General features: G+C 41.3%; 1 protein-coding gene across 1 annotated transcript in view; it reads left to right on the forward strand.

Moving 5' to 3' along the window:
- ppfia4 (PTPRF interacting protein alpha 4) overlaps positions 1-20,151 on the forward strand; it is a 907,198-nt gene that overhangs the window by 364,095 nt on the left and 522,952 nt on the right. The window lies entirely within an intron of this gene.

Consider the following 20,151-nt stretch of genomic DNA (forward strand, 5'->3'; position numbering starts at 1 on the left):
GAAGATAAAAGGACCTGGCCCTCAATATTCAAACTGTCATACTATTTGTTAAGGACAAAGTATACATTCCAAGCTAGAGGTGTCAATTGCACCCATCCTGAACCCATCAGGAGACATTTTTGAATTGAATGGGCTCTTCTGAAGCAAAGAAGGTGTGAAGTAGCCACATCCTGGTCCATTATTGGTCAACACAGGGAGGAGTCTCTGCAACTCCCAAAAGAGGCAACATATGAGAGATTTCTGAGCTTAAAAAGTCACTCCCTGGAAAGAGAGGGAGAGATCAGAAAATATATCCCAAAGGCTTGTCTAGTTGAGAGCTGTGAGAGATCCAGCAAAAGCCAAAGAAGGAGTCCTGTTGTGAATTCTACACTTCAACTTGTTACAGAGAACCAAAAGTGACCGCCATCTCCAGACTGACGTCTTGACCATCAAGAAAATCTACAAACAACCCAGGCCTGCAACTTGAAATGAGAAATTGACCTCAGAGAAGTTGCAACAGGTTTACAGTGAACCCTGAACACCTACCTCACTTCAAACCACTTACCCTTTTTGTCTCTATTCTTGTGTGTGTGGGTTTGTTTGTGTGTGTACACGTGCAAGTAAATGCATGTGAAGTGCAGTTGTGATCATTTCGGGAATGAATAGTTAACCTTCTGTTGTAAACCTACAAGAAAACCTGTCACTGCCTGTTTATTTGACAAAATACAAGAAGTTAAAACCCGAGTAATAAAAATATTTGCTGTGGTCAGTTGGGAGGTGAACAGTAGGAACCACTCATACTCCTTACCACCTGGCCATAACATATTCGGGGCTCAAAGCCAGCATCTGAATCATCAGATAAATGGGAAGAAATTGACCTTAAAATTGTGGAAAAGTAAACAGATTTTATTGTATTTGTTTTTCTTTATGGTGCTAGAAACAAACGAGATGGCCACATTTAATACTGAAGAGTTTGCAGGGCAGGGAGATACGTCCCATGATAAGTTAAATAAATTAAGTATTGAAGATTTAAAAAGTTTAGTTGTCCAGGTGGGAATTATGTTCAAACAAAAAGCAAAGAAACCTCAACTGGTGAAGAGTCTAGCTAATGATTTTAAACTTACCCCTGAGCCCGAAGAAGAGGCAAGTTTGAAATCTGAAACTGAAAGGATAGCCCTAGCGAGAATTCAGAAGGCAAGGGAGGAGGTGCAGTTGAAAAGAGAGGAGGTGCAGTTGAAAAGAGAGGAGATGCAATTGCCGAAGGAAAGAAAGGAAGCAGCAAGAAATTTTGAGTTAGAAAAGCTACAGGCACGAGGTAAGCATGCTATCAGCCACTCAAACCTTATCCCCAATTCAGAGCAAAGCTTTGATGTATTGAGACACTCACAGTTAGTGCCAAAATTTAATGAGGAGGAGGTTGAGTCATATTTTATCTCCTTTGAGAAAATAGCTACCAGGCTAAAATGGCCAGAAGAATTTTAGACTATCCTCTTACAAAGTACGTTCATGGGTAGGGCTCGCGAAGCTCTTTCTCTGTTAGCAGAAGAGAGTTCTCTGACTATGAACAAACTAAAACAGCAATTCTAAATACATATGAGTTAGTACCCGAAGTCTATCGACAGAAATTCAGACACACTAGGAAAAGACTTGCCCAGACCTGCATTGAATTTGAAAGAATTACATCTGGCTTTCGATGGCTGGATATGATCTCTCAAGCTAGAACCCTCATATAAAAATTTGAGAGAAGTGATGTTGCTGGAAGAATTTAAAAATAGCATCCCAGTTAATATAAGAATGCAAATTGAAGAACAAAGTTACAAGGGTAAGTGAAGCAGCAGAAATGGCTGACAACTATGAGTTAATACACAGGCCCCTAACTCAGAATATATTTGGGTCTTGTAATCCTTACAGGCTAGGGAGAGATGGGGGGTGGGGGGCAGATGCAGATGAAGCAGAAATTGGCTTGAGAGGAAAGGAGAGTAGGGAAGGAAAACAAGATCAGTCTCCAACCTTTTAAAAATGGAAGCCAGATGATAAACCAATAGGGCCAGAGACGTGGCTACAAGGAAACCAAAGCAGGGACCTGAATATCCAAGGGTACGTGACATTTAGGAAAGACAGGAAGCAGGGAAAAGGTGGTGGTGGGGTAGCTCTGTTAATTAAAGAGAGTATTAGTACTGTAGTGAGAGTTGACCTTAGTTCTAAAGATCAAGACGTAGAATCAGTTTGCGTGGAACTACGAAACAGCAAGGGGCAGAAAAGATTGATCGGAGTCATTTATAGGCCACCAAACAGCAATGGTAATCTAAATCACAGTATAAATCAGGAAATTATAGGTATGTGTATCAAGGGTAATGCAGTAATCATGGGGGATTTCAATTGACATATAGACTGGGTAAACCTTATTAGTATTAATGTTGTGGAGGACAAAATCTTGGAATGCATGCAAGTTGGTTTTCTAGAGCAGTACGTTGAGGATCTAACTAGGGAATGGGCTATTTTATATCAAGTATTGTGCAGTAAAAAAGAGCTAATTAATAATCTTGTTGTAAAGGAGCCTTTCAGAAAGAGTATTTTGCATTAAGTTTGAAAGTGATGAAGTTTAATCAGGAACCAGGGTCTTAAATCTAAGCAAAGGAAACTATGAAGGTATGAGGGACAAATTGGCTATGGTGGATTGGAAACTACGTTAAAAGGTATGATGGTAGACAGGCAATGGCTAACATTTAAAGAACTAATACACAGTTTACAACAAAAATATATTCCCTTAAAGCACAAACACCCAGCAATGGAAGTGTTCCAACTGTGGCTAACAAAAGAAATCAAGGATTGTATTAGAGCTAAGGAAGAGGCGTAAAAAGTTGCCCAAAAAATGGTAAGCCGGAGGATTGGGATTTCAGAATTCTGCAAAGGAGGACCAAGAAAAAGATTAGAAAGGGAGAATAGAATATGAGAGTAAACTAGCTAGAAACATAAAAACAGACTGTAAAAGCTTCTATAAGTATGTAAAAAGGAAAGGATTAGCAAAGACAAATGTGGGTCCATTGTAAGCAGAGTCAGGAGAATTTATAGTGAGGAATAGGGAAATGACAGAGAAACTAAACAAATACTTTGTGTCTGTCTTCACGGAGAAAAATACTAAAAACCTCCTAGAAATAATAAGAGAATCCGGGGTATGGTGTAAATGAGGAACTGCAAGATATTTATATTAGTAAAATTAGTACTAGAGAAATTAATGGGACTTAAAGTAGATAAATCTCCTGGATCTGATGACCTACGTCCCAGAGTGTTGAAAGAGGTGGTGGCAGAGATATTAGATGCATTGGTGGTCATCTTTCAAAATTCCATAGACTCCGAATAGTTCCTGCAGATTGGAAGGTGGAAAATGAGAGAAAACCGGGAACTACAGAGCTGGTAGCCTAAAGTCAGTCATAGGGAAAATGCTATAATAAAGAATGTGATAACAGGACATTAAATAATGATAGGATTGGGCAGAGTCAACATGGATTTATGAAAGGGAAATCATGTTAAACAAACTTGTTGGAGTTTTTTGAGGATGTAACTAGCAGAATAGATAAGGGGAAACCAATGGATGTGCTATATTTAGATTTTCAGAAGCCTTTGATAAGGTCCCACACAAGAGGTTAGGCAACAAAATTAGAGCACATGGGATTGGGGGGAATATACTGGCATGGATGTAAAACTGGTTAATGGACAGAAAACAGATGGTAGGAATAAATGGGTCATTTTCGGGTTGGCAGGCTGTGACTAGTGGGTTACTGTGAGGATCATTGCTTGGGCCCCAGCTATTCACAATCTATATCAATGATTTGGATGTGGGGATTAAATGTAATATTTCCAAGTTTGCAGATGACACAAAGCTAGGTGGAAGTGTGAGTTGTGAGCAGGATGCAAAGATGCTTCAAGGGGATTTGGAGAGGCTAAACAAGTGGGCAAAAATTTGGCAGATGGAACACAGTGTGGAGAAATGTGAGGTTATCCACTTTGGTAGGAAAAACAGAAATACAGAGTATATCTTAAATGGTGAGAGACTGGGAAGTGTTGAATTTCAAAAGGACTTAGGTGTCCTTGTTCATGAGTTACTGAAACCTAACGTCAGTATAGCAAGAAATTAAGAAGGCAAATTGTATGTTGGCCTTCATTACAAGCAGATTTGAGTATAGGAATAAAGATGTCTTACTGCAATTATGTAGAGCCTTGGTGAGACTGCACCTGGAGTATTGTGTGCAGTTTTGGTCTCTTTAACTAAGGAAAGATATATTTGCCGTAGAGGGAGTGCGACAAAGGTTCACCAAACTAATTCCTGGGATGGAGGGATTGTCCTATGAGGAGAGATTAAATTGACTGGGTCTTCATTCTCTGGAGTTTAGAAGAATTGAGAGATGATCTCATTCAAATATACAAAATTCTAACAGGGCTTGACAGAGTTGATGCAGCAAGGATGTTTCCCCTGGCTGGGGAATCCAGAACCAGGGGACACAGTCTCAGAATAAGGTGCAGGCCATTTAGAACTGAGTTGAGGAGGGATTTCTTTGGAATTCTCTGCCCCAGAGGGGTGTGGAGGCTCAGTCATTGAGTATGTTCAAGACTGAGATCGATAGATTTCTACATACTAAAAACATCAAAGGTTACGGGGATAGTGCAGGAAAATAGCATTGACGTAGAAGATCAGCCATGATCTCATTGGCAGAGTGGGCTCAAAGGGTTGAAAGGTCTACTGCTCCTATTTCTTGAGTTCTTATGGGCATGCCCAATGTGGAAAATCTGGGCATGTCAAGGCAGATTGTTAGCATTCCAAAAAACCAACAGTGTTATTGCCGTCAAGCCTGTGTCTGTAGCTATAAGGGTAGTGAGCATGTGCTCCAATATAACCCAAGAACAGAATACATACAAAAGTTTTTTGCGAAAAGGAAAAATTATTCCTTTTGTATCCCATGCCAAAGAGATAACTATCCTCAGGGATACTGGTTGCTTTCAAACACTACTGGCAGCAAAATTTACAGAAAGAGCAACATAGGAGCAGCAGAAGACCATTCAGCCCATCGAACCTGCTCCAACATTCAATTAGATCATGGCTGATCATCTACCTCAATGCTACTTTACCCTGCTATCCCTGTATCCCTTGATGTCATTGATATCCAGATACCGCTCCATTTCTGTCTTGAATATGCTCAATGATTGAGCTTCCACAGCCCTCTGGGGTAGAGAATTCCAAAGATTCACCACCCTCTGAGTGAAGAAATTTCTCCTCATTTTTGTCTTAAATGGTCTACCACTTATTCTGAGGTTATGTCCCCTGGTTCTAGACTCACCAGTCAGGGGAAACATCCAATCTACATCCACCCTGTCACACCCTGTAAGAATTTTGTAAGTTTCAATGAGATCACCTCTCATTCTTCAAAATCCCAGAGAATACAAGCCCAGTTACCTCATTCTCTCCTCATTAGACAATCCCACCATCCCAAGGATTAGTCTGGTGACCCTCTCTATGCCAAATATATTCTTCCTTAGATGAGACCAAGGCCAGAATTTTACACCACCCCAGCGAGCCGGATGGTGGCTGGTGGGAGGAGGGGGGGGAGGCGCTGAGGGGCCTTCCAAATTAATGTCCACTTAAGGCCTTTGCCCACCTTCACGGTGATTTTACCCATGGCAAGAGGGCGTCTGGGAGACGTGAAAGGCCGCCCAGTGAAAGCTGGCGGCCTCTCAGCGCCCTGGGAGTGGGCCCTGACAAACGGGCTCGGTGCCCGATTGAGGGCCGCCCCCACTTCCCTAACCACCACCAGGATCTGAGACGTCCCCCACTTCCCCCCTCACGACCATCCTTGCTTCACCTGGGCACGATCGATCACCCCGGTGAGGCCACCTTAAGTTACCTGTAGTCCTGGCTCCATGGCTTTGGCTGGGCTGCAGTTCCAGCAGTGGCCACCACTCCCGATGATTGGCCAGCAGCTCAATGAGGCGGGACCTCCTCCCTCAAGCGGGTGGAAGTCCCACCTCGGAACAATTAAAGCCCGGGGACCTGTAAAATGCGGGATGGATCCCCGGGCTGGGTGGAAGCGGGTTTGCCACAGACTTTTACATTGGTGGCCAGCACCTGTCCACCTGATGTAAAATCCAGCTCCAAAACTACACAATACTCCAGGTGCAGTCTCACCAAGGCTCTATGCAGTTGCTGCAAGACTTCTTTACTCCTGCACTCAAAATCACTTGCGGTGAAGCCCAACATACCAAATGCTACACGAAAGCAGAACAAATACCATGGTATTGATAAAAGGGCTTTCTGGCAAGTGCTTGAAAGTTCCCCTAGTTAAAGGTTACCTGCAGAGTAAGTTGGTTACCAGGGTAGTGACCGTCGGGGTCATTCTGAGCTTACAAATGCAGGGGGTCAACCTATTGCTGGGCAATGATTTGGCAGGAAGCACAATATTGTATCCAGAGGGACCAGAGCAGTCCATGGAGACAGGAGAAACTGAGGGAAACAAACAAAACTCTGCACAGCTGCAGAGACTGCGGAATTCCCAGTAAATCCCACAGAGGACGATGGGGTCGGCAAAGACTAAAGAGGCTAAAAGAAAGCCAGTAGTATTTAAAGAGGCCAAGATGGAGCTTGTAGAATTTAAAGAGGCCAAGGTAGAGCCAGAGGAAAGTAAAGGAGCTGAGATAAAAGCAGCAGAGGTTGAAGAGAAAGCACCAGAGGTATCATTAGCAGAAACCTTCTTAAAAGATTTAAATAGGAACAAGGGAAGTTCCCAAACAGGCAAACCAAGAGTGAGGGAGAGGCCTCACCTAGCTGAAGTGCCACAGGGGAGTGCAGCAGAAGCTGAACAGCCACTCATGAGCAGTAGTATTCCAGAGGACATGAGACACATTAGGGAAAAACCCATCCCGAAGCAATGGGAAAAGAGAAAGTAACATGCCCTCAGGGAAATAACACTTATGAAGGCCACAAGAAAACTGAAAGTGAGGCCATTGTGGAGGTGCCCACTGAAGAATCAAAGGATCTATTTCAAAATCCAAAGCCAACTGAACCCAGCAAAACAAATTCAGAACCCACTCAGGACAATGTGCAGCAGGAAAACCTAGAGGTCTCACTGGGGCTTGTTATGAAAGTGCTTCCATTTTGAAAAATATATTTTATTTTTTGAGGACTTGTATTAAAACTGAAAAGATTCCAAGCACATGTATTTTTCTTACCAAGTTCACCGACAGGACAAGATGTTGTTTGAAAGCCACCTCTGCTGGAGGCCACCTGGTATTTGGGCTCAAGAAAATTTGGGCGGCACAGTGGCGCAGTGGTTAGCACCGCAGCCTCACAGCTCCAGGGACCCGGGTTCGATTCTGGGTACTGCCTGTGTGGAGTTTGCAAGTTCTCCCTGTGTCTGCGTGGGTTTTCTCCGGGTGCTCCGGTTTCCTCCCACAAGCCAAAAGACTTGCAGGATGGTAGGTAAATTGGCCATTATAAATTGTCACTAGTATAGGTAGGTGGTAGGAAAATATAGAGACAGGTGGGGATGTTTGGTAGGAATATGGGATTAGTGTAGGATTAGTATAAATGGGTGGTTGATGTTCGGCACAGACTCGGTGGGCCGAAGGGCCTGTTTCAGTGCTGTATCTCTAATCTAATCTAATCTAAAACAGCAGAACCCTTGGTGACTTGGGAAAGAATGGTTACAGAGAAGCCACATGTCAAGGTTTATGGAGGTCAGGACATTGACTCTCTGGGGTTTGGACATTGTTTTCAATTAGTTGTGGTGTGAACTGTTTGAAGACAATTGGTGTTTTTCCTGCCAAGGAAAAATAAATCACCCGGCTCACCAGCTTCTCTACCTTTTTGAAGAAATCCTGCCAAGATTCAATGTGGAAGTGCAAAAAATCCCTGCTGCCATATAGCTGCTGAGAAGCTGAAAAAAACCCTGCAATTCAAGTGCGTGCTGGTGGAAAAACCTTGTTGCCACATTTCTCCTCGAAAGCTAACTAGTATAATTCTCGACATTTCCAGAACGGACTGCTTCTGAAACAGTCCCAGTGACCCATCTCTGTATATCCAGATGCGAGGCCAAAAAAGGGACAACTGACTTCCTTCCATATCGTCTTTTTTTTTTCATAAGTATTTGGCCAAAGTAGTTTTTTTTGTCTTTTTTTGTGACAGACCTCTACAGAATGTATTTTTTCTGGTGTGTGTGTAAGTGTAATTGAGGAATTTTTTAAAAAGGGAACTTTCATATTTTTTAATCGGTGTGTTAATGCTTTTCTTCGTTACCGGTTAAGTCTTGTTTTATAATAAACTGATAAGTTTACTGTTTATTAAAGAAACCTGGTTGGTGTATTCTATTCTGGGATAAAAATAGAGTATATGGTTGGCTGTATCGGTAACCTAGTAAACATTTAAATAGATGTTGTGACCTGTGGAGAAGTGGATCTAGAAAAGACAGTGCACTCCTCCCGCCTCAGTCGTAATATCTAATTGGGGCTCATCGTCTGCCATACCCAAAGCCGTTGATGTGCAATTGTAGGTGGGGTGATACTAATTGAAAAGAAGAAAAGTGAAAAACCAGGTTTCTTGTGTATTAGAGTAAAGTATATACTATAGGAATGTCTTTGTCAGTTGCTACGACCTTTCACGGAAGGAGGATGTCTTCCTGAGTAATTTGAGAAACTTAACCAAGGCTAGGCTGAAGGATTTGGCAGAACTGTTGGGGTGAGAGTTAAAACCAGGAGCTAAGAAAGCAGACATAATTGAGGTAATAGCACAGCATGTGAAACTGGAAGAAGAAAAAGACGAACCAGATGATAGTGCAGTTGAATTAGCTAGGATTCAGTTGCAATTGGAAATGAAAAAACTTGAGCTTGAAAGAGAATTGATGATGAAGAAACTTGAACTTGGGGAAAGGAAAGGCAAAGAGAAAGAGAAGGAAGGGAATTCAAATTAAAAAAGGATGGAACTAAGAAAAAAGGGTGATGTTGTCTCTAGGGAAAGTTCTGGTGAGGAGAGATCTGACTCCGGCCCAGGAACCGGGGAGAGGTGTTTAAATTTGTACAAGCTCTCCCAAAGTTTGAGAAAGTTTTGAAAAGATAGCCGGCCAGATGAAATGGCTGATGGAGAGCTGGACACTGCAGGATGATGGGCAGAACTCATGATGTTTATGCCATGCTTTCTGAGTAGGCTTCTGCAGATTGAGAGGGCAAAAAAGGCTATTCTCACTGAATATGAGTTGGTCCCTGAAGCGTACAGGCAGATATTTTGGAACCTCCGGAGACAGCCAGGGCAGACTCACTTAGAATTTGAGAGGGTAAAGCAAATTAATTTTGATCATAGTATGCGGGTATTGAGGGTAGAGGTCACGTATGAGAACCTGATGGAAATAATTCTCCTGGAAGAATGTAAATGTTCACTTCCTCTGTTAGTAAGAACCCATGTAGAGAACCAGAAGGTTTCAACAGCCAGTGGAAATCGCTGATGATTCCGAGATTGTTTACAAGCCCAAACCCTTTCTCCGTCACCCCCACTATCCCAAGAAGGATAGGTGGGAGGATAAAAGGAAGACAAGTAATCGGGGACAACAAGGGACAACTGGGAATGCCCCGGGATCTCCTCCTCAGGCCAGAAATGAAGGTACTGAGGGTGGAACTGAGATCCGAAAGCCTAATGTTACCATGTCACAAGTTGGGACACCTTGGTGCAGAATGCTGGAAGTTGTGGGGTAAACCCATGGGACTTATTGGGGTGCACAAGGCCAGTATGGAGAAAGGGGCCCTGACTGAGAGTATGACAGATTAGCCTGTAGCTCTGACTGCAGCTGTAAGGCCAAGTACAAAAACTGCTGTGAGTGAGGGTGCATGAACAAGATACCTGAAAGTTATAGGGAATTCTTGTCAAAAGAAAAAGTAACTCCTTATCCCTCAAGTGAGGCAGGTAAACCTGTAGTTATACTTAGGGATACAGGAGCCACCCAAACTCTTTTGCTGGGGGAAGGCATAACTTTTCCACCAGAGATGCATTGAATGTCAAGGTTTTAGTGAATGGTATTGGCGGGGAGTATATACCCGTATCTTTATACAGGGTGCACCTAGAGTGTGACCTAAAGTCTAGAATGGTAACTGTAGCAGTTGTCCATAGTTTTCCTGTCGACTGAGTTGACCTACTCCTGGGGAATGATTTGGTCGGAGTGAAGGTAGTAGCTTCTCCAGTAGTCATGGAATAACCAAGTTAAAGAGACAGAACAGTTGCAGGAAAAGGTTCCAGGAATTTTTCTTTCTTGTGTAGGGACCGAGCAATGGCTAAACAAGTTCCATTGTCACAGGTAAAATGGCACCACAGAGCAATAGCCGAATATCTGAAACTTTCTTGGGAATTTGGATAGTCCGAAGGAAATGTTCAATAAGTTTTCTCTGATCATGGCTCAGCAAGCTGATCCAGAGTTAAATAAAGTGGCACAATTGGCTCTAACTGAAGCTGAAGCAAAGGGAGTTCCGGAATGCTACTATATTAAAAATTGGATTCTGATGAGGAAGTGGAGACCTCACGGACCTGCAGACGAAGAATGGACGGTTGTTCATCAGATTGCAGTATGGCCCGAGTATTCCTGAGAAATATTAAGGATAGCCCATGAAATTCCTATAGCGAGACATGTGGGGATATGGAAGTCCAATCATGTATCAGTTGCCATTCAATACGATCATGGCTGATCTCATTTCGGCCTCAACTCCACTTTCCTGCCCGTGCTCCATAACCCTTCAACCCATTACTAATTAAAAATCTGTCTATCTCCTCCTTAAATTTACTCAATGTCCTGGCATCCACCGTACTCTGGGGTAGTGAATTCCACAGACTCACAAACCTTTGAGAGAAGTAATTTCTCATCTCTGTTTTAAATTTGCTACCCTTATCCTAAAATTATGATCTCTTGTTCTAGATTGCCCCACCAGAGGAAACATCCTCTCTACGTCTACTTTGTCAGTTCCCTTAATCATCTTATATACCTCAATTAGATCTCCTCTCAATCTTCTAAACCCTAGAGAGTAAAGGCCTAAGCTGCTCAATCTCTCTTCATAAGACAAATCCCTCATCCCTGGAATCAATCCAGTGAACCTCCTCTGAACTGCCTCCAATGCAACTACATTCCTCTTCAAGTAAGGGGACCAAAACTGTATGCAATACTCCAGGTCTTTCCAAGCACATGGTGCAGTTTTGTAAACCGTGCCATACGTGTCAGATTGTGGGAACACAGCACCCTGCCATAAATCTGAGACCTCTAGTTCCCATACCAGTTTTTGGGGGAACCATTCAGTAGGGTATTGACAGACTGCGTAGGACTTTATTAAAAACAAAAGTGGGACACCAATATATACTCACCATCATGGATATGGCTACTCGGTTCCCAGAGGTCATTCCTTTGAGAACAATTTCTGCTAAGGTAGTGGTAGAGAAGTTGACCCAGTTCTTCACTCGATATGGATTACCAATTGAGATTCACTCGGATTATGGTTCCAATTTTATGTCCAACATTTTCCAGGAGGTTATGAATAATTTGGATATAACACAGTTAAAGTCTTCAGCCTACCACCCACAGACACAAGGAGCTTTAGAATGGTACCATCAGACCTTCAAAATGATGATCGGGGCATAGTGTCATGAATATCCCCATGATTGGGATAAAGGGCTGGAATTTCTTCTGTTTGCCACTCGGAATTCTCCTAATGAGTCTACCGGTTTTAGTCCTTTTGAATTAATTTATGGACATGTGATAAGAGGTCCATTAAAACTAATTAAAGAAAAGTTTTTAGAACAGAGGGACGGATCTTCCGTGTTAGATTATGTATCTGTGTTCCGGCACTGCCTCACGAGAGCCTGCAAAGTGGCTCAGGAAGACCTGAAAGCGTCCCAAACAACCATGAAGAAATGGGCAGACAAGTACGCAAATACCCAAACATTTCAACCAGGGGATGAGGTGTTAGTATTTCTACCTTAACAGGGTGAACCACTGAAAGCACAGTTCAGTGGTCCAAATAAAGTGGTCAAACGAATTGGTAAAGTAAATTATTTGATTGACACTCCAAATTGCCAGAAACAGAATCGGCTGTATCATATCAATATGTTGAAACAATATCATCACCAGGAGGAGGATAAGCAAGCACAGGTATTTTAGGTAGTAGGACAATGAATGATGAAAGGAATAGTGAGGATGAGGCAGAAGGAGACCTTGACAATTCCCAAATTGAACCTCCTACTATCCTGTCAGCTAATGCTGAATTGTTAGTGAGATTGGACACTACGCTTTCATATTTAGATGCAGAAAAATGAGAAGACGGAACAAGGCTACTCATGGCATTTAAAAGAATCTGTACTGACAAGGCAGGATGTACAACCTTAGCCACACATGATGTGGATGTAGGGGAATCCTTAACTGTAAAACACCATCCTTATCACTTATGTCCAGAGAAACAGGCCCAGGTAAAAGCAGAAATCCAATACATGCTGGAAACCCACATAATTGCACCCAGTCAAAGCTGCTGGAGTTCCCCAGTGGTGTTTTTGCCTAAACCTGATGGTTCAACTAAATTCTGCATAGACTACAGAAAAGTTAATGCAGTAACAAAGGCAGACTCTTACCCAATTCCGCACTTAGATTACTGTGTTGTCAGAGTGGGCAGTGCCACGTTTCTTACAAAAAAATATTTTTAAAAGGGATATTGGCAAGTTCCTTTAAAACCCTGAGCTAAAGAAATATCAGCCTTTGTCACACCAGACGGTCTTTTCCACTTCCGAGTGATGCCATTCGAGATAAGAAAACAATGCCCCAGCCACTTTTCGGAGATTAATGAGCCAAGTGGTAGCCAGTGTTCCTAACTGTGTGGTTTACCTTGATGATGTGCTGGTATATAGAGACACTTGGAAGGATCACTTGGAACAACTAGAAGGTCTGTTTAGAAAATTACAATCGGCTGATTTAGTGACAAACCTTGCCAAAAATGAATTTGTAAAAGCCAGAGTAACCTACTTCAGGTATATAGTAGGGCAAGGGCATGTGTTGCCAAGAACAGCAAAAGTAAAAGCATTGGTGGAGTTCCATACCCCTAATACTAAGCGAGAAATCATGAGGATTTTGAGGTTGTGTGTTTTTTCCCTCAACTTTGTACCAAATTTTAGCACTGTAGCTGCTTTTCCAAATTCACTTTTGGCAAGATTTCTCACTAAATCAGCCGATTGTAATTTTCTAAACAGACCATCTAGTTGTTCCAAGTGATACTTCCAAGTGTCTCTGTATACCAGCACATCATCAAGGTAAAAAACACAGACAGATTTGCTATAAAAAAAGAAAACCAAGTTAGAGTGGTCATGGGACTGCTAAGAATCTTTTGAGAGGCTGAAAGCCATTTTGATTAAAGAACCAGGGTTGGCTGCTCCAAATTTCACCAAGCTCTTCAAGGTAGCAATTGATGCGAGTGACCTCGGGGTCAGTGCAGTCCTGTTACAAGACGATGAGTCAGGCATAGAAAGGCCACTTTTCTAAAAAGCTAAATCGACACCAAAAATATATATTCAGCTGTGGAAAAAGAAACCCTGGGCTTATTACTAGCTCTTAAGCATTTTGAAGTCTATGTCCTCCACGACTACAGAGACATAAGAACATGAGAACTAGGAGCAGGAGTAGGCAATTCATCCCCTCGAACCTGCTCTGCCATTCAATACGATCATGGCTGATCTCATTTCGGCCTCAACTCCACTTTCCTGCCCGTGCTCCATAACCCTTCAACCCATTACTAATTAAAAATCTGTCTATCTCCTCCTTAAATTTACGCAATGTCCTGGCATCCACTGTACTCTGGGGTAGTGAATTCCACAGACTCACAAACTTTTGAGAGAAGTAATTTCTCATCTCTGTTTTAAATTTGCTACCCTTATCCTAAAATTATGATCTCTTGTTCCAGATTGCCCCACCAGACGAAACATCCTCTCTACGTCTACTTTGTCAGTCCCCTTAATCATCTTATATACCTCAATTAGATCTCCTCTCAATCTTCTAACCTCTAGAGAGTAAAGGCCTAAGCTGCTCAATCTCTCTTCATAAGACAAATCCTTCATTCCTGCAATCAATCTAGTGAACCTCCTCTGAACTGCCTCCAATGCAACTACATTCCTCCTCAAGTAAGGGGACCAAAACTGTATACAATACTCCAGGTGCGGTCTCACTAATGCCTTGTACAGTTGCAGCAACACTTCCCTACTTTTATACTCTATTCCTTTAGCAATAAATGCCAAAATTCCATTTGCCTTCCTTATTACCTGCTGCACCTGCATACTAGTTTTCTGTCATTCATAATGCACATTTTAAAATGGTGTTTCATTCCTCTGAGGATGGAGGTGTTACAAAAGTGCTTCCATTTTTAAAAATATTTTATTTTTGAGGACGTATTAAAACTGAAAAGATTCCATGGGTGTGTTTTTACCAAGCTTACCGACAGGACAAGATATTGTTTGAAAGCCACCTTTCCTCGAGGTCACCTGGTATTTGGGCTCAGAAAACAGCATAGCCCTTGGTGACTTGGGGAAAAATGGTTACAGAGAAGCCACATGTGAAGGTTTACAGAGGTCAGGACGTTGACTCTCTGTTTGGGGCTTGGGCATTGTTTTCAGTTAATTGTGGTGTGAACTGTTCCTGCCAAGGAAAGAGGAAATCACCCTGCTCACCACCTTCTCTATCTTTTTGAAGAAATCCTACCAAGATTCAATGTGGAAGAGCAAAAAATTCCTGGTGCCATATAGCTGCTGAGAAGCTGAAAAAAAAAATCCTATGGTTCAAGAGTGTGCTGGCGGAAAAACCTTGATGCCACATTTCTCCTAGAAAGCCAACTAGAACAATTCTCGACATCTCCAGAACGACCTCCTTCTGAAATGATCCCAGTGACCCGTTTCTGTATACCCGGATGCGAGACCAAAAAAGGGACAACTGACTTCCTTCCATATCTTCTTTCTTTTTTCATCAAGAATTAGCAAGTATTTTTAGCAAGTATATATGTAGTTTTTTTTTGTCTTTTTTTGTGACAGACCTCTGCAGAGTGAATTTCTGTAAATTTTTTCAATGTATGTGAGAGTGTAATTGGGGAATTTAAAAAAAAAAGGGAACTTTCATATTTTTTAATCGGTGTTAATGCTTTGCTTCGTTACTTGTTAAGTCTTGTTTTATAATCTGATCATTTTGTTGTTTATTAAAGAAACCTGGTTGGTGTATTCTATTCTGGGATAAAAATAGAGTATATCATTGGCTGTATCTGTAAACGAGTAAACATTTTAATAGATGTCATGACTTGTGGAGAAGTGGAACTAGAAAAGGCAGTGCACTCCTCCCGCCTCGGTCGTAACAAAAAAAAACAATTTATCACCCACTGTCATGCTTGAGATAAGACTTATCAATGTGTCGGAACCTGAACTATTAAATCCCTGTGTTGTGGAAGCAGCAGTTAAGGGGTTAAGGCCCATACAGGCACTAAAAATTGCCAACAGCCAGGAACAATGCAGTAACGGAAATTTGCTTAGTATAAGCTTTGAAGTAGAAAAGCTGTCTCTCCAACAATCTTCCAAAGTACTGCAAACAAATATTAGAGAAATCTATACCCATTTTGACACCACATAACTGGGATTTAAAAATGGGAAAAGGATAAAACAAAACACCAGACTTTCTAAACAAAAGCTTTCCTGGGGCAAAACTTCAATGGCCAAACAGCCAATTCAATTATAATTGTGCCTCATCCAGAGAAATGATGATGTGAAACTCAAACTTGAACAATAATGGCTGTTACAACTGCTACAGCTAACATTGTTTGTAAGATTGTGGCATAGGTGTCATGTGTGCTGTGGTGTGACCCCTATACCTACCTACCTTCCTCCTTCCCTCCTTTCCCTTCCTCCCTTCCTTCCTTCCTTTCCCAAAAAAACAAACAACATAAAAATGAAATTCAAGGAATTTCATTTTTCCCTTTTGGGGGAGGTGTCAAGCTCACATGAAGTGCAGCGATGAAAATACAGAACCCAAACTGAAGAGTTCGAAAAACTGACTTTTCCTTGGAAACATAAGTTGTCTATGTGTTGCAAAATGGCTACCAAAGGTAAAATAACCTGTCCCTGTATATTCAAACTGCCGTACTGTCTGTTAAGGACAAAAGGATATATTCCAAGCTGAGAGGTGTCAATTGCATCCATCCTGAATCCATGAAGAGACAGTTTTGAATTGAATGGGTTCATCTGAAACAAAGTGTGAACTATCCACATCCTGGTCCATTATTGCTCACCACAGGGAGGGGGCTTTTTGTCTAAATCTACAAACAACCCAGGCCTGCAACTTTAAGAGAAACTGACTTCCAAGAAGATTCAACAGGTTTACTGTGAACCCCAAACACCTACCTCGCTTCAACCCGCTTAACGTTTTCCTCTCTATCCATTCTTATGTGTGTGAGTGAATGCGTGTGTGGCTGCGATTGCGACCATTTCAGGAATGAATATTGCTCAATAAGTAGTTAATCTTCAGTTTTAAACCTACAAGAAAATCTGTTGCTGTCTATTTAACAAATAAAACACAAGTGGGTTAAAACCTTAGCAGCACAAAGCACTTGCTGGCGTCAGTTGGGAGGTGAACAGTGGGAACCCCTTACCACCTGGTCGTAACCATCCTAAAACTCATTTCAAGTACTGATGATGTTTAACAAGGTTTTTAAGAGTGATTTTTATGTGGCAGTCAGTTAATTAAACCTCTCTGTATAAAGTGCTGCATGATTTTATTTGGTAAATCATATGGTGAGCACAACTTCCTGGACAATGATCTGCCACCAGAGATTCAAAAGTATTGAAGTATTTCAGATATGTAAAATGAATGCATTGTGCTAATAAATAATGTTTTTGAAAAAGTACACTTTTAGTTGGCTTGTCCGGATTGCTGAATTGCTGTGCCTCTCCCATGAACTAGAAAATTCCATTATGTAGTGGCATTGAAATGAAGGCATAAATAACTCACTGATCTGTCTTAACTTGAATTTTGTGCATCATTTTGGAATTGATTCTAAGGAATGTGGGCAGTGTAAAAATACTATTTTGTAAGAATGAATGACTTCCTGTGTTCATTTGTGAAAGCATATAGGCTTAGCCTGTGAAATTCTCATGAGAGTGCACTTCTGTGAGAGGTTCTAAATGTTTTTGTACAAATGTTATTTGTTAATGCATTCCAAACTTTTCGATTTATGACAGTCACTATGATATACAAGCAACAATCATTTTGGATAGTACTCAGGCCATGACTTTCCTAGAGATGTGTGTTACTTGTTACGAATGAGAATGAACCCTTGGTGCTGGAAATGGTTTATCAGTATGAGAATAAATCAGTTGTATTATCAGTAACACAATTATTTTGATAAGGATATTTTATCATTTGTATTTTGTTGCAGTGTACCAAAGTGACTTCAAAATTGTCACCACTGTGATGGTATTGTTGAGCTTAAACAGACTTGGGCTGGGTGTTCAATAACTTATGGAATGGTATTGATCATTTCTAATTGTGTAAAGCATCAGTGATGAGGAATTGTTTGATGATAGCTTCCATGAGTTAGTTATAGGTGATGTGGACTGGACAGTATTGGAGTGCCAGTGAAGTGTTTGGTCATTAAATGAACAGTCAACAGTGTAATCTCAACCAGGATGAAGCCCTTGCTTAGACCTGATAACTCGTCAGTGATGTATGCAAAGAAACATAAGGATCTGGATTTTGTAGTTGCTGCTGACCTCGAAGAAAGCTTTCCACAAAGATCTAGTGATCTCTGCGGAGTGATTTTCACCTTTGCCAAAGTTAATTGGAAGCTGGTGCTAAGTCGAGCAGATCACCAGGCATCCAGTAACACTGATGCCATAAAGCAGGGTAAACAGCGAATCATGTTGAAGACCTTTCATGTCATAGATAGCAAACCAGGAAGTAAAATGCACTGATTATCCTTACGTTTTTGTAAATTTTACAGAACTAAATGAAGATTGGGGCATAGACAGTAGAAGCTGAAATATCATAAACTTAAAATTATAATAAGCTATGGAATTTTTATCATAGTGGAAAAATATTGACATTACACAAACATAAAATTAGTTTTCTGGGGCAAAGAGGTTATGACTTAGTACATCGTTAAAAGCCCAGTTATACCTCATTAATAAGTCATAAGTTTTTCAGGGGTATTTAACAGCAAGATTACAGCTGAAAAAGGGAAGTTCTTGCCAATTCGATGATTTCTAAAAGATTGCCGCCTGCGGGGACTTCAGAAGTGCACCCTGTGGAGAATCAGGGAAATACTGTAAGCAACTTAGGGATTTCCACATTTAACTGCACTTGTAAATGCTAGAGGTTTACATTACATTGGATTACACAGGATTTACAGCACAAACAGGCCATTCAGCCCAAGCGGCCCATGCCAGCATTTATGCTCCACTCGAGCCTCCTCCCGTCTTTCCTCATCTAAATCTATCAGCATAACCCTCTATTCCCTTCTCCCTCATATGCTTGTCTGGCCTCCTCCTAAATGCAACTATACTATTCGCTTCAACCATTCCCTCTGGTATTGAGGTCCACATTCTCGTTTCACAAGTTAATAAAACACTAACGGTCTCATTGCATCTGGGCCATTGTCTCAGTTTATTTTCATATACAATAAGCATCACTCACTGATCTTGAATTTATGCAAGGATGAAGTAACTAGAAAATGTTCCTTCAGGATTAGAATGGTTGACTGTTTAACTGGTACCTGTTTGCTGATCAAGTTCTTGCCTCATGTTCAACATGATGAAGTTAGATAACATATGGTGCCAAATGACAAGCTTAGAGTCAATGGTAGCATTTTTCCATGATGTTCTGTTGCTCATAATGTTGGTTTCAATTATTTAAGCTGACAGGTAAAAAGAAAAGCACCCATGAGCTTTTGGGGGCATGTGATTTAGTATTGCTTGTCCCAGTTTATTTTTAAACTACAGAATAAATGAGAAGTGATCCATTTTGGGAGGAAGAACGAGGAAAGGCAATATAAAATAAAGGATACAATTCTGAAAGGTGTGCAGGAGCAGAGGGACCTGGGGGCTATATGTGCACAAATCGTTGAAGGTGACAGCAGGCTGAGAAAGCTGTTAATAAGGCATAGGGGATCGTGAGCTTTGAAAATAAAAGCATGAGGTACAAAAACAAGGAGGTTTTGGTGAATCTTTATAAAACACTGGTTTGGCCTCAATTAGAGTATTGTGTCCAATTCTGAGCATAACACTTTAGAAGTATGTGAAGGCATTAGAGAGGCTGCAGAAAAGATTTGCGAGAGTGGTTCCAGGGATGAGAGACTTCAGTTACGTGGATAGATTGGAGAAGCTGGACTTATTCTCCTTAGAGAAGATTGAGAGGAGATTTGATAGAGGTGTTGACAATCAAGAGAGATAGGGAGAAACTGTTCACATTGGCAGAAGGGTCAAGAACCAGAGGACACCAATTTAAGGTAAATGGCAAAAAAACCAAAGGTAACATGAGGAAAAACTTTTTTATGCAGCGAGTAGTTTCAATCTGGAATGCACTGCTTGAGAGTGTGAGAGTGGTAGATTCAATTGTGGTTTTCAAAACGGTATTGAAAAATGATTGGAAGGGAAAAATTTGCAGGGCTACAGGGAAGAGGCGGGGGATGGGACTAGCTGACTAGCTGAGTTGATGTTGATGACAGCTGAATGGCAGCCTTCTGTGCTGTAGCCATTCGATGATTCTATAATTCAGAAGAGGTTACAATTTGGTTGACTTTTTATTTCTTTCTCGAGATATGAATGGGGCATTTTCCTGCATTTTTGTAATGTTGACTTTAAAAATGATCTGAGACGTATAACCAAGGAGGATGGTAGTTTTGAAAGGTGTCGTTATGACCATCTTCAGTGTCATTGCTATTTCTGACTCTTTCTGAGGCTCATTATTATGAGTCTTTCCAGATGACAGTGTACTCTTCTCCTGTTGAGGTTGTGTCTGATGCCCATACACAGAGTTTGCCATAAAGCCATTGCAGCTGTAATTGTAGTGTAGTAATGGGGTGCAGATTTAAAAACTGCAACATTCAACAGTTTGGGGTCCTGTTTGATTTATAGATTAGAGCAGAGAGGTTGCT

This window comes from Heterodontus francisci, chromosome 25 (genome assembly GCF_036365525.1).
Source record: "Heterodontus francisci isolate sHetFra1 chromosome 25, sHetFra1.hap1, whole genome shotgun sequence".
Classification (NCBI taxonomy): Eukaryota; Metazoa; Chordata; class Chondrichthyes; order Heterodontiformes; family Heterodontidae; genus Heterodontus; species Heterodontus francisci.